General features: G+C 47.6%; 1 protein-coding gene across 1 annotated transcript in view; it reads right to left on the bottom strand.

Annotated features, from left to right (window-relative positions):
- Positions 1–18,892, bottom strand: part of LOC144496840 (ras/Rap GTPase-activating protein SynGAP-like) — a 770,844-nt gene that overhangs the window by 154,584 nt on the left and 597,368 nt on the right. The gene's annotated exons all lie outside the window — the stretch shown is intronic.

The raw sequence follows: 18,892 nt of genomic DNA, 5'->3' as shown, positions 1-18,892 counted from the left end.
ATGTCCGTACTGGACCATTATTTGAAAGTGTATAAAGATGCTCAACTGCCATTGTAAAGTTGAGAAGGTGACTGCGCGCACTGTGGAGAGCCCAGTGCTTCTCCCAAAGCTTTGTCTGATAAAACTGTGTTGAATCTTTAAGTCTGACTCCGAGTGGTGATTTTCCCACAACAAATTGACGTAGTCGGGCAGGATCTCACTGCTGGTGAGTTTGATCAGTTGGCCTCGATCGGTGAACTGGAGTAGAGTTTATTGAATCTGTGGGAGTCAGACTGAGCCAACAATGCAGTTAGAAATGGGTGAAAATTAGGGGAATTTATGGTACTATCGGATAGAAATAAGTATTGATTGTTACTTGTGCTGATCGACTAAAGGACAAGGAACTGCCTGTCTCAAACGCGCAGCCTTAGACCGCTTGTCAAGAGGGGAAATCCCCCACGCAAAGGTCAGGACCCTGAAGTGGGCATAGAGGCACTAGGGCACTTAGGATTGTGAAGCACAAGTGACAAAGGTCATTTAGCATCAAATTCTGTAGTGGCGAACAAACACAGAGTTTGCCACCTGTTTGCATGAAAGTTTGTGTAGTTTGTGTACTTGTCTGTCACGTTGTAAAGCAGTGCGGAAAAGGAGCTGATCACTCTAACCTAAAGCCGGACTCCGGTGGAGGAAACACATTGCCAAGGAGGTAATCGTGGCCGTGAGTATAAATAGTAACCCTAACGGTGGAGAAAACATGTTGCTAAGGAAGTAATCGTGGCCGGGGGTGTAGAAGTCTGCGAGATGGCAGATAGAGAAATTAAGTGGGGACCTGCGGGTTCTCTCATTGATAAATATATAACAGACAGACACGCGTTAATTAAGAAGATGCAAAGGGATGGCTGGGATGTTTCTCAGACCTTAGAACAACAGAAAAAGTGGGTAGATGGGGAAAAGAGAGACAAAACAAAAAAGGCAGGGGTATTATTAGTACATCAATTAGCTGGACTAATTGAACAAGTAGTCGCCTCCACTAAAAAGGGGAACGAGGATAAGGATGAGATTAGAAATTTGGAACCCAGAGCAAGGGAATTGGAGAAAAAGAATCGAGTATTAGAGGAGAATCAATGGGGAGGGGAAACAGTTCTTCTGCCCCCTTATGAGTCCATACAACAGGGACCAACCGCCCCTCCAGAGGAAGGGGAAGCACTTGAACACAACTTGGCGCCAGTAACCCGAGGGGGAACAGATGCGCAGCCAAAAGCAAATTACAAACCATTTACCCCGGGCGAAAGACAACAGATAATGGCCTCCCTGGGTAAACTACAACCTAGAAGCACAAATACAAAATTTTGGGAAGAATTAGATACGATTTGGGTAGGACACCAACTGCACTTAAGGGATATACACCAATTGGTTAGGGCCGCATGTCCAGCGGATAAATGGAGGCAGGTAGCCGGAGGGCCCGCCAGCCCCCCAGCACAAGACTACAGTGGGGGACGTTGGACACACGCAGTAGCCCTAACAGCAGAAATAGATGCCCAACGGGCACCCTTTGCCCTGTTTAAAACAGAAGTCCAGAGAGTTTTAGGAAATGCTCCTACTAATTGGAGTAAAATCACAACGACCAAGCAACAAAAGGGGGAAGGAGCTTCTGAATACGGGGAACGGTTGTTCCAAGTATACCAGGAATGCTCAGGCAAGGAAACCCAGACCGCGGGGATCGAGCCTTCATCCAGGCTTTCAAGGATGGGCTCTCCAGCACTCACCAAACCATCCTAAAGATGGGAGTGATCATGTCCCAGGATTATGATGAACTATTGGAATGGGCTAGTGGCGTACTTGAAGGTGGGGAGGAGAAATCTCAGACGAGGATAAAACCAGAGAGAGGAGCCGCTTACGGTAGCGGGAGCAGAACTAAGCCCAAATTGACCTGTCACAATTGTGGCCGACAAGGATATTTTGCAAAGGAGTGCTGGGTCCCAAGGAAAGGAAATAAAAGTGGAAACAGTGGGAAACGTTGTAATCATTGTAATAAAAAGGGACACACGGAAGCAATATGTTGGGACAAACAAGGGAGACCCCCGCCCCAATCCATGTCCACAGCAGAATCGGAGAAACTAAGGAACCTCCGCGGTCAGCAAGACTGACGGCCTGCAGCCCCCATTCACAAGGGTAAGAAGGAGGGGAGGATCTATGTGTCTGCACTAGTAGGGGGCAAGCAATGTGAGATGCTGGTGGACACAGGAGCATCCATATCTGTCACCAACCTTCCCTTACCCACTACAAGTAGGATGATTTATCTAACAGGGATAGGAGGGAACGAAACACCCGCCTACCTGAGCGAGACCACGTTAGTAGAAATAAATAATTTGTATATACCTATGAGATTCTATGTAAGTAAAAATAACGAGGGTACAATAATGGGAACAAACAAAGAACAAAGAACAATACAGCACAGGAACAGGCCCTTCGGCCCTCCAAGCCCGCGCCGCTCCCTGGTCCAAACTAGACCATTCTTTTGTATCCCTCCATTCCCACTCCATTCATATGGCTGTCTAGATAAGTCTTAAACGTTCCCAGTGTGTCCGCCTCCACCACCTTGCCTGGCAGCGCATTCCAGGCCCCACCACCCTCTGTGTAAAATATGTCCTTCTGATATCTGTGTTAAACCTCCCCCCCTTCACCTTAAACCTATGACCCCTCGTGAACGTCACCACCGACCTGGGAAAAAGCTTCCCACCGTTTACCCTATCTATGCCTTTCATAATTTTATACACCTCTATCAAGTCTCCCCTCATCCTCCGTCTTTCCAGGGAGAACAACCCCAGTTTACCCAATCTCTCCTCATAACTAAGCCCCTCCATACCAGGCAACATCCTGGTAAACCTCCTCTGTACTCTCTCCAAAGCCTCCACGTCCTTCTGGTAGTGTGGCGACCAGAACTGGACGCAGTATTCCAAATGCGGCCGAAGCAACGTTCTATACATCTGCAACATCAGATCCCAACTTTTATACTCTATGCCCCGTCCTATAAAGGCAAGCATGCCATATGCCTTCTTCACCACCTTCTCCACCTGTGACGTCACTTTCAAGGATCTGTGGACTTGCACACCCAGGTCCCTCTGCGTATCGACACCCTTTATGGTTCTGCCATTTATCGTATAGCTCCTCCCTACATTATTTCTACCAAAATGCATCACTTCGCATTTATCAGGATTGAACTCCATCTGCCATTTCTTTGCCCAAATTTCCAGCCTATCTATATCCTTCTGTAGCTTCTGACAATGCTCCTCACTATCTGCAAGTCCTGCCAATTTTGTGTCGTCCACAAACTTACTGATCACCCCAGTTACACCTTCTTCCAGATCGTTTATATAAATCACAAACAGCAGAGGTCCCAATACAGAGCCCTGCGGAACACCACTAGTCACAGGCCTCCAGCCGGAAAAAGACCCTTCCACTACCACCCTCTGTCTTCTATGACCAAGCCAGTTCTCCACCCATCTAGCCACCTGCCCCTTTATCCCATGAGATCCAACCTTTTTCACCAGCCTACCATGAGGGACTTTGTCAAACGCTTTACTAAAGTCCATATAGACGACATCCACGGCCCTTCCCTCGTCAACCATTTTGGTCACTTCTTCAAAAAACTCCACCAGGTTAGTGAGGCATGACCTCCCTCTCACAAAACCATGCTGACTATCGTGAAGGAGTTTATTCCTTTCTAAATACGCATGCATCCTATCTCTCAGGATCTTCTCCAACAACTTCCCCACCACGGACGTCAAGCTCACCGGCCTATAATTACCCGGGTTATCCTTCCTACCCTTCTTAAATAACGGGACAACATTAGCTATCCTCCAATCCTCTGGGACCTCACCTGCGTCCAGTGACGAGACAAAGATTTGCGTCAGAGGCCCAGCGATTTCATCTCTCGTCTCCCTGAGCAGCCTTGGATAGATTCCATCAGGCCCTGGGGATTTGTCAGTCTTTATATTCTCTAACAAACCTAACACTTCCTCCTTTGTAATGGAGATTTTCTCCAACGGTTCAACACTCCCCTCTGAGACACTCCCAGTCAACACATCCCTCTCCTTTGTGAATACCGACGCAAAGTATTCATTTAGGATCTCCCCTACTTCTTTGGGCTCCAAGCATAATTCCCCACTTTTGTCCCTGAGAGATCCAATTTTTTCCCTGACAACCCTTTTGTTCCTAACGTATGAATAAAATGCCTTGGGATTCTCCTTAATCCTGTCTGCCAAGAACATTTCGTGACCCCTTTTTGCTCTTCTAATTCCCCGTTTGAGTTCTTTCCTACTTTCTTTGTACTCCTCCAGGGCTCCCTCCGTTTTTAGCTGCCTGGACCTAACATACGCCTCTCTTTTCTTTTTGACCAGTCCCTCAATTTCCCTAGTTATCCACGGTTCTCGAATCCTACCCTTCCTATCCTTCTTTTTTACAGGCACATGCCTGTCCTGCAGCCCTAACAACTGTTCCTTAAAAGACTCCCACATGCCAGATGTGGATTTACCCTCAAACAGCCTCTCCCAATCAAGAGCTGCCAATTTCTGCCTAATCCCACTAAAGTTAGCCTTCCCCCAATCCAACACCTTACCCTTGGGACACCACTCATCCTTTTCCATCACTATCCTAAAGCTAACAGAATTGTGGTCACTATTTGCCACATGTTCCCCTACCGAAACTTTGAAGACCTGACCGGGCTCATTCCCCAGTACGAGGTCCAGTATAGCCCCCTCTCTAGTCGGGCTATCTACATATTGTTCCAAAGAACCCTCCTGTACGCATTTTACAAATTCCTCCCCATTCAGAGTCCCTGCTGTCAGCGATTTCCAGTCTATACCAGGGAAATTGAAGTCTCCCACTACAACAACCCTATTTTTCCTGCACCTATCCAGTATCTCCTGACATATCCGTTCTTCCACTTCCCTTGGGCTGTTGGGGGGCCTGTAGTACACCCCCAACATAGTGACTGCGCCCTTCCTGTTTCTAAGCTCCACCCAGAGTGACTCGTTACACAACCCCTCTGAATTGTCCTCCCTCTGCACCGCTGTAATATGCTCTCCAACTAATACTGCTACTCCCCCACCTCTTTTGGCCCCTCCTCTGTCTTGCCTAAAACACTTGTATCCCGGAATATTCAGCTGCCAGTCCTGTCCCTCTTTCAACCAAGTCTCCGTCACCGCAACCACATCCAAATTCCTCGTGAGCATTAAGGCCCTAAGTTCGTCTGTCTTACCTGCTACACTCCTTGCATTGAAGTATAAGCACTCCAGACCTCCAGGCCCAGTGAGGTCATCCTCCCCCAGAGTGCTCTTCTCCTTTGCCAGCCTTGTCCCAGCCCCAAGCTCGTCCCCAGCCTCTACACTTGTAGACCTAATATTTTGATCCCCACCCCCCTGCCATACTAGTTTAAACCCCCCCCGAACTGCACTAGCAAAACTCCCAGCCAGGATATTCGTCCCTTCCAACTTAGTTGTGACCCGTCCTTCTTGTACAGGTGCCATCCTCTCCTGAAAACTTCCCATTGATCAAGGAAAATGAAGCCCTCCCTCCTGGACCAGTCCTTTAGCCAAGCATTCAATTGTACTAACTCCCTATTCTTTGCCTCACTGGCACGAGGCATTGGGAGCAGCCCAGAGATGGCCACCCTGGAGGCCCTACTTTTTAGCCTATTTCCCAACTCCCTGAATTGCTCTCGTAGGATCCCCCTGCTCTTCCTATCTACGTCATTTGCACCAATGTGTACAATGATTTAATGAAGGAGTATGAGATTTTGATTGACTGTGGGAAGGGAGAATTAATCTGGCCAAAACGGGACGGCCGGAAAACCGGAATAGGAAAACTCACAAGTCACTTCGAGACTATCAAGGTGGCCACGGCCACCACCAGAGATTGGCGACTCGAAACAGAGGGATTTGGAGCCATCTGTGCCTCCGTCCCCGGAGTATGGGCCGAAACGAAATTAGACACTGGCCTAACCAAAACTGACCCGATAAAGGTGCCCAGACCGGAGCACAAGCCCCACCGACAATACCCGATAAAGCTGGAAGCAAAGGCAGCTGTAGTAGAAATAGTTAAAGGGTTAGTGGAGAAAGGAATCCTGAGGGAAACTACGAGAACCACCAACTCCCCAACCTGGCCAGTGAGCAAACCCAACGGAAGCTACAGACTCACGATAGACGACACCGGCCTCAATGAAGTCACGTCCAAATTGCACCCCATTGTAGCAAGCCTCTCGACAATCCTGAATGGACTGTCACCGGAGCATAAAATCTTTACTGTATTGGATATAGCCAATGGATTCTGGTCCCTACCCTTGGATTCCGAATCCCAAGATAAATTCGCCTTTACAGTGGGAGACAAACAGTACACTTGGACTCGCCTACCACAGGGATTCCACAATAGCCCCACAATCTTCCATCGAGTAATGAGTGACATCCTGAACAGGGTAGAACTACCAGACGGTAGCACGATTCTACAATACGTGGATGATATATTAATAGCCCCAGAATCTAAGTCAGGACACCAGCGAGCACTATACCTAGTGTTGAATTAACTGAAAACCGCAGGGTTAAAGGTGAGCCCCAAAAAGGCACAAATCGGGAAAACACAAATCCTGTACCTAGGACACTTAATATTCCAAGGGCTTAAAGAAATGCCAACAGACCGAAAGAAGGCGGTACAACAAATGCCGGGGCCAGTCACCGTAAGAGGAGTCAGGAAGGTATTGGGACTGTTTAACTATAGCCGAAGTTTTATCCCGGAATTTGCAAAATTGACAGAGCCTTTAGAGAGACTAGTTAAAATGGCAAAGCCAGCTTTAAACTCCATAGAATGGAGACCTGAACAAGAAGAGGCCTGTACCCCGGACTGGGACTACCAGATCCCAATAAAGATTTCCACATACACTGTAATAATGAAGGGGGGTTCTACTCTGCAGTAGTAATGCAAGATCATGGCGATAAACGGAGACATAGAAACATAGAAAAACTACAGCACAAAACAGGCCCTTCGGCCCCACAAGTTGTGCCGAACATATCCCTACCTTTTAGGCCTACCTATAACCCTCCATCCTAATAAGCCCCATGTACTCATCTAGAAGTCTCTTAAAATACCCTATTGAGTTTGCCTCCACCACCACTGACGGCAGCCGATTCCACTCGCCCACCACCCTCTGTGTGAAAAACTTACCCCTAACATTTCCCCTGTACCTACCCCCCCCAGCACCTTAAACCTGTGTCCTCTCGTAGCAGCCATTTCCACCCTGGGAAAAAGCCTCTGAGAGTCCACCCGATCTATGCCTCTCAACATCTTATATACCTCTATTAGGTCTCCTCTCATCCTACGTCTCTCCAAGGAGAAAAGACCGAGCTCCCTCAGCCTATCCTCATAAGGCATGCCACTCAATCCAGGCAACATCCTTGTAAATCTCCTCTGCACCCTTTCAATCTTTTCCACATCCTTCCTGTAATGAGGCGACCAGAACTGAGCACAGTACTCCAAATGGGGTCTGACGAGGGTCTTATATAGCTGCATCATTATTCCCAGACTCCTAAACTCAATCCCTCGATTGATAAAGGCCAGCACACCATACGCCTTCTTAACCACCTCCTCCACCTGTGGGGCCGATTTTGGAGTCCTATGGACCCGACCCCAAGGTCCTTCTGATCCTCCACCATACTAAGAGTCTTTCCATTTATATTGTACTCCTTCATCCCATTTGACCTGCATTTATCTGGGTTGAAGTCCAGCTGCCACTTCTCCGCCCAGTCTTGCATCCTATCTATGTCCCTCTGTAACTTCTGACATCCCTCCAGACTATCCACAACCCCACCAACTTTCGTGTCATCGGCAAACTTACCGACCCATCCCTCCACTTCCTCATCCAGGTCATTTATGAAAATGACAAACAGCAAGGGTCCCAGAACAGATCCCTGGAGCACTCCATTGGTGACCGACCTCCATTTAGAAAAAGACCCACTCTCTGCCTCCTTTGGGCAAGCCAGTTCTGGATCCACAGGGCAGCAGCCCCTTGGATCCCATGCCCTCTCACCTTTTCTAGAAGCCTTGCATGGGGGACCTTATCGAACGCCTTGCTAAAATCCATATAAACCACATCTACCACTTTCCCTTCGTCAATGTGTTTAGTCAAATTTTCGAAGAACTCCACCAGGCTCATAAGGCACGATCTGCCTTTGACAAAGCCATGCTGAGTATTCTTGAGCACACTAAACCTCTCTAAATGCTCACAAATCTTGTCCCTCAGGATCTTCTCCATCAGCTTTCCAACCACTGAGGTTAGACTCACTGGTCGGTAATTCCCTGGGCTATCCCTATTCCCTTTCTTGAAAATAGGAACCACATCCGCAATCCTCTGGCACCTCTCCCCTCTCCATCGACGACGCAAAGATCATCGCCAGAGGCTCTGCAATCTCTTCCCTCACCTCCCACAGTAACCTGGGGTAGATCCCATCCGGACCCGGCGACTTATCTATCTTGATGCCATTCAAAGATTCCAGCACAACCTGTTTGTTAAAGTCCACATACTCAATCTTTTCAGTCCACCACAAGCCCGCAGTGCATCCACCCAGGTCCTTCTCCTCTGTGAAAACCGAGGCAAAATATTCATTAAGCACCTCTGCCATTTCTATTGGTTCCGTACAGATTTTCCCGCCTTCACCTTTTATAGGTCTTATTCCTTCACGTCTCATCCTTTTACTCTTCACATATTTATAGAACGCCTTAGGGTTTTCCTTAATCCTACCTGCCAAGGCCTTCTCGTGACCCCTTCTGGCTCTCCTAATTTCCTTCTTTAGTCCCTTCCTACAAGCCGTATACTCATCTAGATCCCTATCTTCGCCAAGCTCTCTGAACATTTTGTCTGCTTTCCTTTTCTTCTCGACTAGGTCCCGCACAGCTTTCGTGCACCACGGTTCCTTTAACATACCAACTCCTCCCTGTCTGCTGTCCTGTAGAACTCTCGACAGACATTCCTTGAAAAACTGCCACCTCTCTTCAGTACATTTTTCCAAGAATACCTCCTTCCAATTTACTCCTCTAATTTGCTGCCTTATGTCTTCATATTTCCCCTTACTCCATATAAACACTTTCCTAGCTTGCCTGATCCTCTCTTTTTCCAATGCAAGCATAAAGGAGATAGAGTCATGATCGCTATCCCCAAGATGCTCTCCCACTGAGAGATCTGACACCTGTCCAGGTTCATTGGTCAGTATCAGATCAAGTACAGCCTCTCCTCTTGTAGGCTTGTCCACATGCTGTGTCAGGAAACCCTCCTGAACACACCTAACGAACTCCTCCCCATCCAATCCCCTTACCCTTGGGATATTCCAATCTATGTTTGGGAAATTAAAGTCTCCCATCACAACAACTCTGCTATGATTGCAACTCTCCAGGATCTGTTTCCCTATCTGCTCCTCCACCTCCCTGTTACTATTGGGTGGCCTATAGAAAACTCCCAGCAAAGTGATCGACCCCTTCCCACTCTGAACTTCCACCCACAGAGACTCTGTAGACAATCCCCTCCACAGCATACACCTTGTCTACAGCTGTGACACTATCCCTGATCAGCAGTGCCACTCCACCCCCTCTCTTGCCTCCCTCCCTGTCCTTCCTGAAACATCTGAATCCTGGCACCTGGAGTATTCAGTCCTGTCCCTGAGACATCCAAGTCTCCGTAATGGCCACCTCATCACACTTCCAGGCATCGATCCACGCTCTGAGCTCATCCCCTTTATTCACTATACTCCTGGCATTAAAGTAAACACATCTCAATCCTTTGGTCTGAGCTCTCTCCTTCTCTATCCCCCGTCCATCCTCCCTCTTGCACTGTCTTTAACCCTTCTCTGTTTGCAAGCTAACTTCCTCACTCCCAGTCACCTCGTCTCGATCCCCTCCCCCCAACCTATCTAGTTTAAACTCTCCCCAGTAGCCTTAGCCAACCTTCCCCCTGGGATTCAAGTGCCACCTGTTTTTTGTGTACAGGTCACACCTGCCCCTAAAGAGGTCCCAATGGTCCAGGAACCTGAATCCCTGCCCCCTGCACCAGTCCCTCAGCCACACATTCATTCTCCACCTTACTCCATTCCTGCCCTCACCTTCCCGTGGCACAGGCAGCAATCCTGAGATTACTACCTTTGCTTTCCTCCTTCTCAGCTGTCTCCCTAATTCCCTATACTCTCTTTTCATGACCCCTGCCCCCTTCCTTCCCACATCAGCGGTACCAGTATGTACCGCTACCTCCGGCTCCTCTCCCTCCCACCTCAGGATTTCTGGGAGTCGACCAGCGACATCCTGGATCCCGGCCCCAGGGAGGCAGACCACCATCCGAGACTCCCGCCTGCCTCCGCAAAAACGCCTGTCCGACCCCCTTACTGTCGAGTCCCCGATTAACACTGCCTTCCTCCTCTTTTCCTTAGCCCTCTGAGTTACAGGGCCAGACTCCACTCCGGAGACACGGCCACTGCTGCTTCCCCCAGGCGGGCTGTCCCCCCCAGCAGTACTCAGGCAGGAGTACTTGTTGTGTAGAGGCACATCCATCAATCACCCGAGCTTTACCCTTCCTGGCCGTCACCCACTTGGCCTCCACCCGTGGCCCTGGTGTGACCACCTGATGATAGCTCTTGTCTATCACCTCCTTATTCTCCCTTAACAGCCTAAGATCCTCGAGCTGCAGTTCCAGCTCCTTAACACGGTCCCTCAGGAACCACAGCTCAACACACCCCTCACAGATGTGGATGTCCGGGAGGCCAGGTGCCTCCAGGACCTCCCACATCCTACACTGGGAACAACACACTGGCTTCACACTCATACAGGAGACCCATAGGTTACTATTCAACAGCAGAAGGGCTGCTAGTTACCGGACTGCCAAAGTGCCTAGCCACCTTAGATTGCGCCACCTGGGCCTATTGTCTGGTTGTTATAGACCTGTTTACCAGGTGGGTAGAAGCGTTCCCTACTAAAAATTGTACTGCTACCACGGTGGCTAGAATATTGGCGGAGGAGGTAATCCCGAGATGGGGAATACCCATACAAATTGATTCAGATCAAGGGACACACTTCACCGGAAAGGTGGTAAAAACAGTGCGCCAACTGATGTGAATAAAACAAAAATTCCACATCCCTTACCACCCGCAGAGTTCTGGAATAGTGGAACGCATGAACAGAACCCTTAAGAATGCCCTGGCCAAGGCCATGCAAACGCCAGGAAAAACATGGACAGAAGTATTACCCACTATATTAGTGAGGTTAAGAGCCACCACAAACCGGACAACCGGATTAACCCCTTATGAACTAATGACAGGAAGGGCGATGCAATTATCAGAAAGCATCATAACAGGTGGGGCCGATGTAGGTCCACTAAAAGACAAAATTAAACGATACGTTCTGGAACTAAGCGCCCAACTAAAAGGGATGCGTAAATTAGTAAAGGATAATCAGGAAGAAAGAGACGCACAGAGAGAGCTTGAAATGCTCCCTGACGTCCCAACAGCGGGAAGTCACGTCTTGGTAAAAACATTACCTGAAAAACCAGGGTTTGCACCAATATGGAATGGGCCATATGAGGTCATAATTAGTGGAGATACCTGTGCCTGTCTGGACATAAGGGGGAAAGGTGTATGGAAACATTGGACCCAACTGAAATTATACAAAGAAACGAATGAGTGATATTAAAGTGACCAGAGTGCTTTCCCCAAAACAGGTGACGACTACAAGCAAGATTAACTGGTGCGTTCGGGTTGGCAATATAGCCTTTGTAAAGTTGTTAACATAGAGTAATAAGATTGATACTTGCCTGTTGCGAACATGTCTAAGATCGCGTATATGATTGTATTACTCTACGTTGTCGCAATTGTAAAATTGACAGGGCTAGAGGATAACTTATTCTACAAGGCTCATGTACATTTACATGGTAATCGAACCATGTGTTACCCGCTAGCCCAATCTGTAGAGGCCCTATTTGTGGCCACCCCTGGGTGGACCCCCCATGACTTATATACGGCAGATACCTCAGACACACCCTGTAAAGGACAAATAGGCAAATATAAAAGGGGTATACAGGGAAGATGTGTGGAACTAATAAATCCCACAGATCCCATGTGCAGGGGGCTCCAGGGAGTGGGAGGAAGAGTATACTCAGATGATGCAAGCTACCCGCTTTGCTTCTCGGGGCAGGGATGGGGATGTGCATATGCCTTGGTCCCCAAGAATGTTTCCTGTGTACAGATGCAGTGTGTCCGTCAGCACTGTCAGGTGAATAGGGGTCAGTTTACTTGTAGCTGTGACGAGCAAAGATGCCTGAATGTAACCGCGGGGAGGCAGCTCATTTGTGGTCAGTGTAATGGGACACATGTCAGCTCAGCCGAATGGACATACCTACCAAGTGGTAGGATCAGGCAGGGAGTCAAGTGAACCAAGCAATCGGCGGTATATACAGACCAATAGGCAGGACATTAAATGCTACCGGGCCAAGAAGGGATTTGTGTTCCTCCTCAATGGCACCTTCACGACGGCAACACCAACCCTCCCGATCCTTTTTGCAGTGGGGACAATAGGACCACTCACTGTTCCATGCCTTCAAAAGGGGCATATCCGGAGAAAGATAGTGACATGGGCCATCAGCAAGGAATTCTGTGCCGATTGGGAAGTCCCGACCACACTGGGATCGTCACTTGGCTACGGGTTCCTTGGGACCCTGTCTTTGGGGGGAGGGGGGGCAGCAGGAGTAAGTAGTGCCAAAAATAGAAACCATATTATCAGTGGACTAACCATCCTGGGAAACAGCACATCAAAGGCACTGGAGGCCGTCAACCAAGAATTGGCTGAATTAAGATTATACGCACAGCAGACCCGCTATGCCGTAGACTATCAGTTAGCCCAACAGTGGGAAGTATGCACAATAATAGGAGAGAAATGTAAAACGCATGTTACGGATGAATCTTACAACATCACCCAAGCCATTAATAACATAAGAAAGCAGCTCAATGACTTTAGACAATGCCCCAAGAAGGGGAATAGCTGGCTCGAATGGTTATTGGGGGGATCCTATTTAATGCATGGACTGATCATTCTCGTTGCAATAATAATTGTCTGTTGCCTAATTGTCGGATGTCTTAATGTCTGCTGCAAAGTAATGATGACTTGGATTGTGCCAGGAGCTAGTGTAGTCATCAAAGAATAACACCTGATGGGAACTCCCGAAGACACCAAGAACAACGACGATGAAGGAAAGAGTGAGAAGGTGGACGTCTACCTGTGAACGCGCGACCTGTTGATTGCGAGTCAGGCATATCAATTGCCGAACCCGCGATGCTGCTATTGTTGGTCCATCGGATTATTAAATCATAATCCTGACCAAAAGGGGGAGTTGTTGGAGTAAACTCAAAATTAAAGGACACAAAATGGTTACCTGGCACAAAATGGACTCTGGGAAAAGACATTAAGATGTGCTGACTTGGGCACAGACATTGCACAGCAAGTTAAAACCTGTTAGTGTTTGAATTGCTGCAGGAAACAGATCAGACCTTGAGGCACCTTAGCTGCTTGAGATAAAGCAGAACCAAAACAATGAGTTTTGATAACAAGATCAGTCATTGATGGGGGACATAAATGCATAAATGTATCTACTCTATGTATAACGATGTGATAACTGCCAATGTTCGTCCTTGTCTACTCAACGTATAACGATGTGATAACGGCTAATGTCCATACTGGACCATTATTTGAAAATGTATAAAGATGCTGAACTGCTATTGTAAAGTTGAGAAGGTGACTGCGCGCACTGCGGAGAGTCCAGCGCTTCTCCCAAAGCTTTGTCCGATAAAACTGCGTGTTGAATCTTTAATTCTGACTCCGAGTGGTGATTTTCCCACAACAGGTCATTGCTAGAATTCATTAACGAGCAGGACATTTAGAAAATCATAATACGATTAGGCAGATTGGAAGGGAAATTGTGTTTGACAAATTTATTAGAATCCATTGAATTCCTACAATTCAGAAAGAGGCCATTTAGCCCATTGAGTCTGCACCCCCTCTCCAAAAGAACATCCCACCCAGACCCACCCCTCCATCCTATTCCCGTAACCTCACACATTGAACATGGCTAATCTGCCTAACCTACACATCTTTGGACACTAAGGGGCAATTCACCATGTCCAATCCACCTAACCTGCACATCTTTGGACTGTGGGAGGAAACAGAACAAACTCACGCAGACATGGGGAGAATGTACAAACTCCACACGGACTGTAACCCAAGGCCGAAATTGAACCCAGTCCCTGGTGCTGAGAGGCAGCAGTGCTAACCACTGTGCCGTCTGTTTTCTGAGGATGCAACAAGCAGGGTAGATAAAGGGGGAATCAGGTGATGTGTATTTGAATTTCCAAAAAACATTTAATGAAGTGCCACATAAAAGGATACTGCGCAAGATAAGAGGTCGTGGTGTTGGGGATGATATATTGGCATGGATAGAGGATTGACTAACAGAAAACAAGAGAGCTGAGATAAATGGGTCATCTTCTGGTTGGCAGACTATAACTGGTGGAGTGTCACAAAGATCAGTGGTGGGCCTCAACTGATTCTAATCTATATTGATGGCTTGGATATAGGAACTGACTGTATTGTGGCCAAATTTGCTGATGGTACAACATGGAAACTTGCAGGAAAGCAAGTAGTGTGGAGGATACAAAGGGTTTACAAAGCGATATAGATAGGTTCAGGGAGTGGGCACAACTTTGGCTGGTGCAGTATAATGAGCTTGTCTTTCTGGCAGGAAGCATAGAAAAGCAGAATGTTATTTAAATGGAGAGAGACTTCAGAATGTTGCAGTACAGAGGGACCTGGGTGCCCTTGTACACGAATCACGAAAAATTACCATGTAGACACAACAAGTAATTAGGAAGGCAAATGGAATATTAGCCTTTATTTATTGCATGGTGGAATGGAATATAAAGACACAGAAGTTTTGATTTAACTGTACACAGGTCACTAAGAGTACTGTGTCCGTTTTAGATCTCCTTATTTTTACATTGAAAGTCCTTCAGAGTTCAGTGGGCTGATCCTTGACTTGAAAGGGTTGTCTCATAAAGAAAGATTGAACAGGTTGGGCCTGTACTCATTGGAATTTGAAAGAGTGAAAGGTGATCTTAATTGAAACCTGTAAGTTTTAAGGGAGCTTGCCAAGGCGGATGCCAAGAGTTTCCCCACATGGGGGAGCCCAGAACTAGGGGGTTACATCTAAAAAAAGGGTCTCCCAATACGCTGGAAGTGAGGAGGAATTTCTCCTCTTAGAGGAACAAAGAACAAAGATGAACAAAGAACAGTACAGCACAGGAACAGGCCTTTCGGCCCTCCAAGCCCATGCTGATCATGATGCCCTAACTAAACAAAAAAAAACCTGCCCTTACTCGATCCATATCTGTCTATTCCCTCCCTATTCATGCACCCATCTAGATGCTTCTCAAATGTTGCTAATATGTCTGCTTCCATCACTTCCTCTGGCAGCGCATTCCAGGCACCCACCACACTCTCTTCGTGAGAAACTGCCCCTGCACATCTCCCTCAAAATTTCCCCCTCTCACCTTAAACTTGTCTACGCCTTTCATAATTTTGTAGATCTCTATCAGGGTAGTTATTCCTTGGAATTCTCTTTCCCAGAGAGCGGTGGAGGCTCGGTCATTGAACACAAGGCTGAGTTAGACAGATTTTTGATTGACAAGGGAATCAAGGACAGCATGGTTTTGTAAGAGGGAGGTCGTGCCTTACAAATTTGGTGGAGTTTTTTGAGGAAGTGACAAAAACGGTTGATGAAGGAAGGGCCGTGGATGTCGTCTATATGGATTTCAGTAAGGCATTTGACAAAGTCCCACATGGCAGGTTGGTTAAGAAGGTTAAGGCTCATGGGATACAAGGAGAAGTGGCTAGATGGGTGGAGAACTGGCTTGGCCATAGGAGACAGAGGGTAGTGGTCGAAGGGTCTTTTTCCAGCTGGAGGTCTGTGACCAGTGGTGTTCCGCAGGGCTCTGTACTGGGGCCTCTGCTATTTGTGATATATATAAATGATTTGGAAGAAGGTGTAACTGGTGTAATCAGCAAGTTTGCGGATGACACAAAGATGGCTGGACTTGCGGATAGCGAAGAGCATTGTCGGGCAATACAGCAGGATATAGATAGGCTGGAAAATTGGGCGGAGAGGTGGCAGATGGAGTTTAATCCGGATAAATGCGAAGTGATGCATTTTGGAAGAAATAATGTAGGGAGGAGTTATACAATAAATGGCAGAGTCATCAGGAGTATAGAAACACAGAGGGACCTAGGTGTGCAAGTCCACAAATCCTTGAAGGTGGCAACACAGGTGGAGAAGGTGGTGATGAAGGCATATGGTATGCTTGCCTTTATAGGACGGGGTATAGAGTATAAAAGCTGGAGTCTGATGATGCAGCTGTATAGAATGCTGGTTAGGCCACATTTGGAGTACTGCGTCCAGTTCTGGTCGCCGCACTACCAGAAGGACGTGCAGGCTGTAGAGAGTGCAGAGAAGGTTTACCAGGATGTTGCCTGGTATGGAGGGTCTTAGCTATGAGGAGAGATTGGGTAAACTGGGGTTGTTCTCCCTGGAAAGACGGAGAATGAGGGGAGATCTAATAGAGGTGTACAAGATTATGAAGGGTATAGATAGGGTGAACAGTGGGAAGCTTTTTCCCAGGTCGGAGGTGATGATCACGAGGAGTCACGGGCTCAAGGTGAGAGGGGCGAAGTATAACTCAGATATCAGAGGGACGTTTTTTACACAGAGGGCGGTGGGGGCCTGGAATGCGCTGCCAAGTAGGGTGGTGGAGGCAGGCACGCTGACATCGTTTAAGACTTACCTGGATAGTCACATGAGCAGCCTGGGAATGGAGGGATACAAACGATTGGTCTAGTTGGACCAAGGAGCGCCACAGGCTTGGAGGGCCGAAGGGCCTGTTTCCTGTGCTGTACTGTTCTTTGTTCTTTGTTTGTTCAAGGGGAATGGGGGAAGCAGGAAATTTGAGTTGAGGCACAAATCAGATCAGCGATGATCTTATCCAATGGCGGAGCAGGCTCGAGAGGCTGAGTGGCCTACTCCTGCTCCTAATTCTTATGATCTGATGATCAGTCCTGAAAGCTGTTCCCCACCTGGGAGGCTCTCTGAACAAAGATGTGCAGGTTATTTGATTTAATTTGAATTATTGTCACATGTATTAGTATACAGTGAAAAGTATTGTTTCTAGTGTGCTATACAGACAAAGCATTCCGTTCATAGAGAAGGAAAGGAGAGAGTGCAGAATGTAGTGTTACAGTCATAGTTAGGGTCTAGAGAAAGATCAGCTTAGTGTGAGGTAGGTCCAGTCAAAAGTCTGATGGCAGCAGGGAAGAAACTGTTCTCGAGTCGGTTGGTACGTGTATCTTTTTTCCAATGGAAGGAAGTGAAAGAGAGTATGTCCAGGGTGTGTGGGGTCCTTGATTATGCTGGCTACTTTTCCGAGGCAACGGGAAGTGCAGACAGAGTCAATGGATGGGAGGCTGGTTTGTTTGATTGATTGGGCTACGTTCATGACCTTTTGTAGTTTCTTGCAATCTTGGTCAGAACAGGAGCCATACCAAGCTGTGATACAACCAGAAAGAATGCATTCTATGGTGCATCTGTAAAAGTTGGTGAGACTTGTAGCTGAAATGCCAAATTTCCTTAGCCTTCTGAGAAAGTAGAGGTGTTGGTGGGCTTTCTTAAATATAGTGTCGGCCTGGGGGACCAGGACAGGTTGTTGGTGATCTGGACACCTAAAACCTTGAAGCTTTCGACCATTTTTACTTCGTCCCCATTGATGTAGACAGGGGCATGTTCTCTATGCTTCCTGAAGTCGATGGCTATTTCCTTCGTTTTGTTGACATTGAGGGAGAGATTATTGTTGCCGCACCAGTTCACCAGATTCTTTATCTCATTCCTGTACTCTGTCTCATCATTGTTTGAGATCCGGCCCACGACGGTGGTCTCGTCAGCAAACTTGAAAATCGAATTGGAGGGGAATTTGGCCACACAGTCATAGGTGTATAAGGAGTATAGTAGGGGGCTGAGAACACAGCCTTGTGGGGCACCGGTGTTGAGGATGATCGTGCAGGATGTGTTGTTGCCTATCCTTACTGATTGTGGTCTGTGGGTTAGGAAGTTCAGGATCCAGTCGCAGAGGGAGGAGCTGAGGCCCTGGTCACAGAGTTTGGAGGTGAGTTTTCATAAATTAGGGGGATTGGCTGCGCTAATTTGCCCCAAAATGTGTAGGTTAGATGGATTAGCCATGGTTTATATATGGGATTACCGGAATAGTGTGGGGGGAAAGGCCCTGGGTAAGGTACTCTGCCTGAGAGAGTTGGTGCAGACCCGATGGGCCAGATGGCCTCCTTCAGCACTGTAGTGATTCTATGATGTCTCCCATGCTGTTCAATAGGACAGGGAGAAAACATTTGCCTTTGGGGCTATCGTAAGTGAGGTGTTTAAATTGATCGAAAGGAGTTGACAGCGTTAATGGAGAAAACTGCTTCCTCCTTGGGGGCCTGGGGTGGGAAGTACAGAAACGGGAAACACAACTTTAAAATTGGAGCCAGGCTACGCTAAGCGGCAATGACAGAAAGCACTTCATCACAGGAGGGAGAGTGGAATTCTGGACCGTCACAGCACACGGAACTGCCATGGATGGGGAGCAGATAAAGACTGAGGACTACCGTTGGAGAAGGGTTCTGAGGGCTATGGGACAAACTTAAGCAGAGCGAGTTAAGAGATGGATTGCCCAAGGTGGAATGAGCTCCAATGATCTCCGTTTATTCCGACATTCCTATTTGATGAAAGGTTTCACCCTCTCTC

Source organism: Mustelus asterias, chromosome 8, assembly GCF_964213995.1.
Source record: "Mustelus asterias chromosome 8, sMusAst1.hap1.1, whole genome shotgun sequence".
Taxonomy (NCBI): domain Eukaryota; kingdom Metazoa; phylum Chordata; class Chondrichthyes; order Carcharhiniformes; family Triakidae; genus Mustelus; species Mustelus asterias.
The sequence above is the reverse complement of the archived record's forward strand: the minus strand, read 5'-3'. Positions and strand labels throughout refer to the sequence as shown.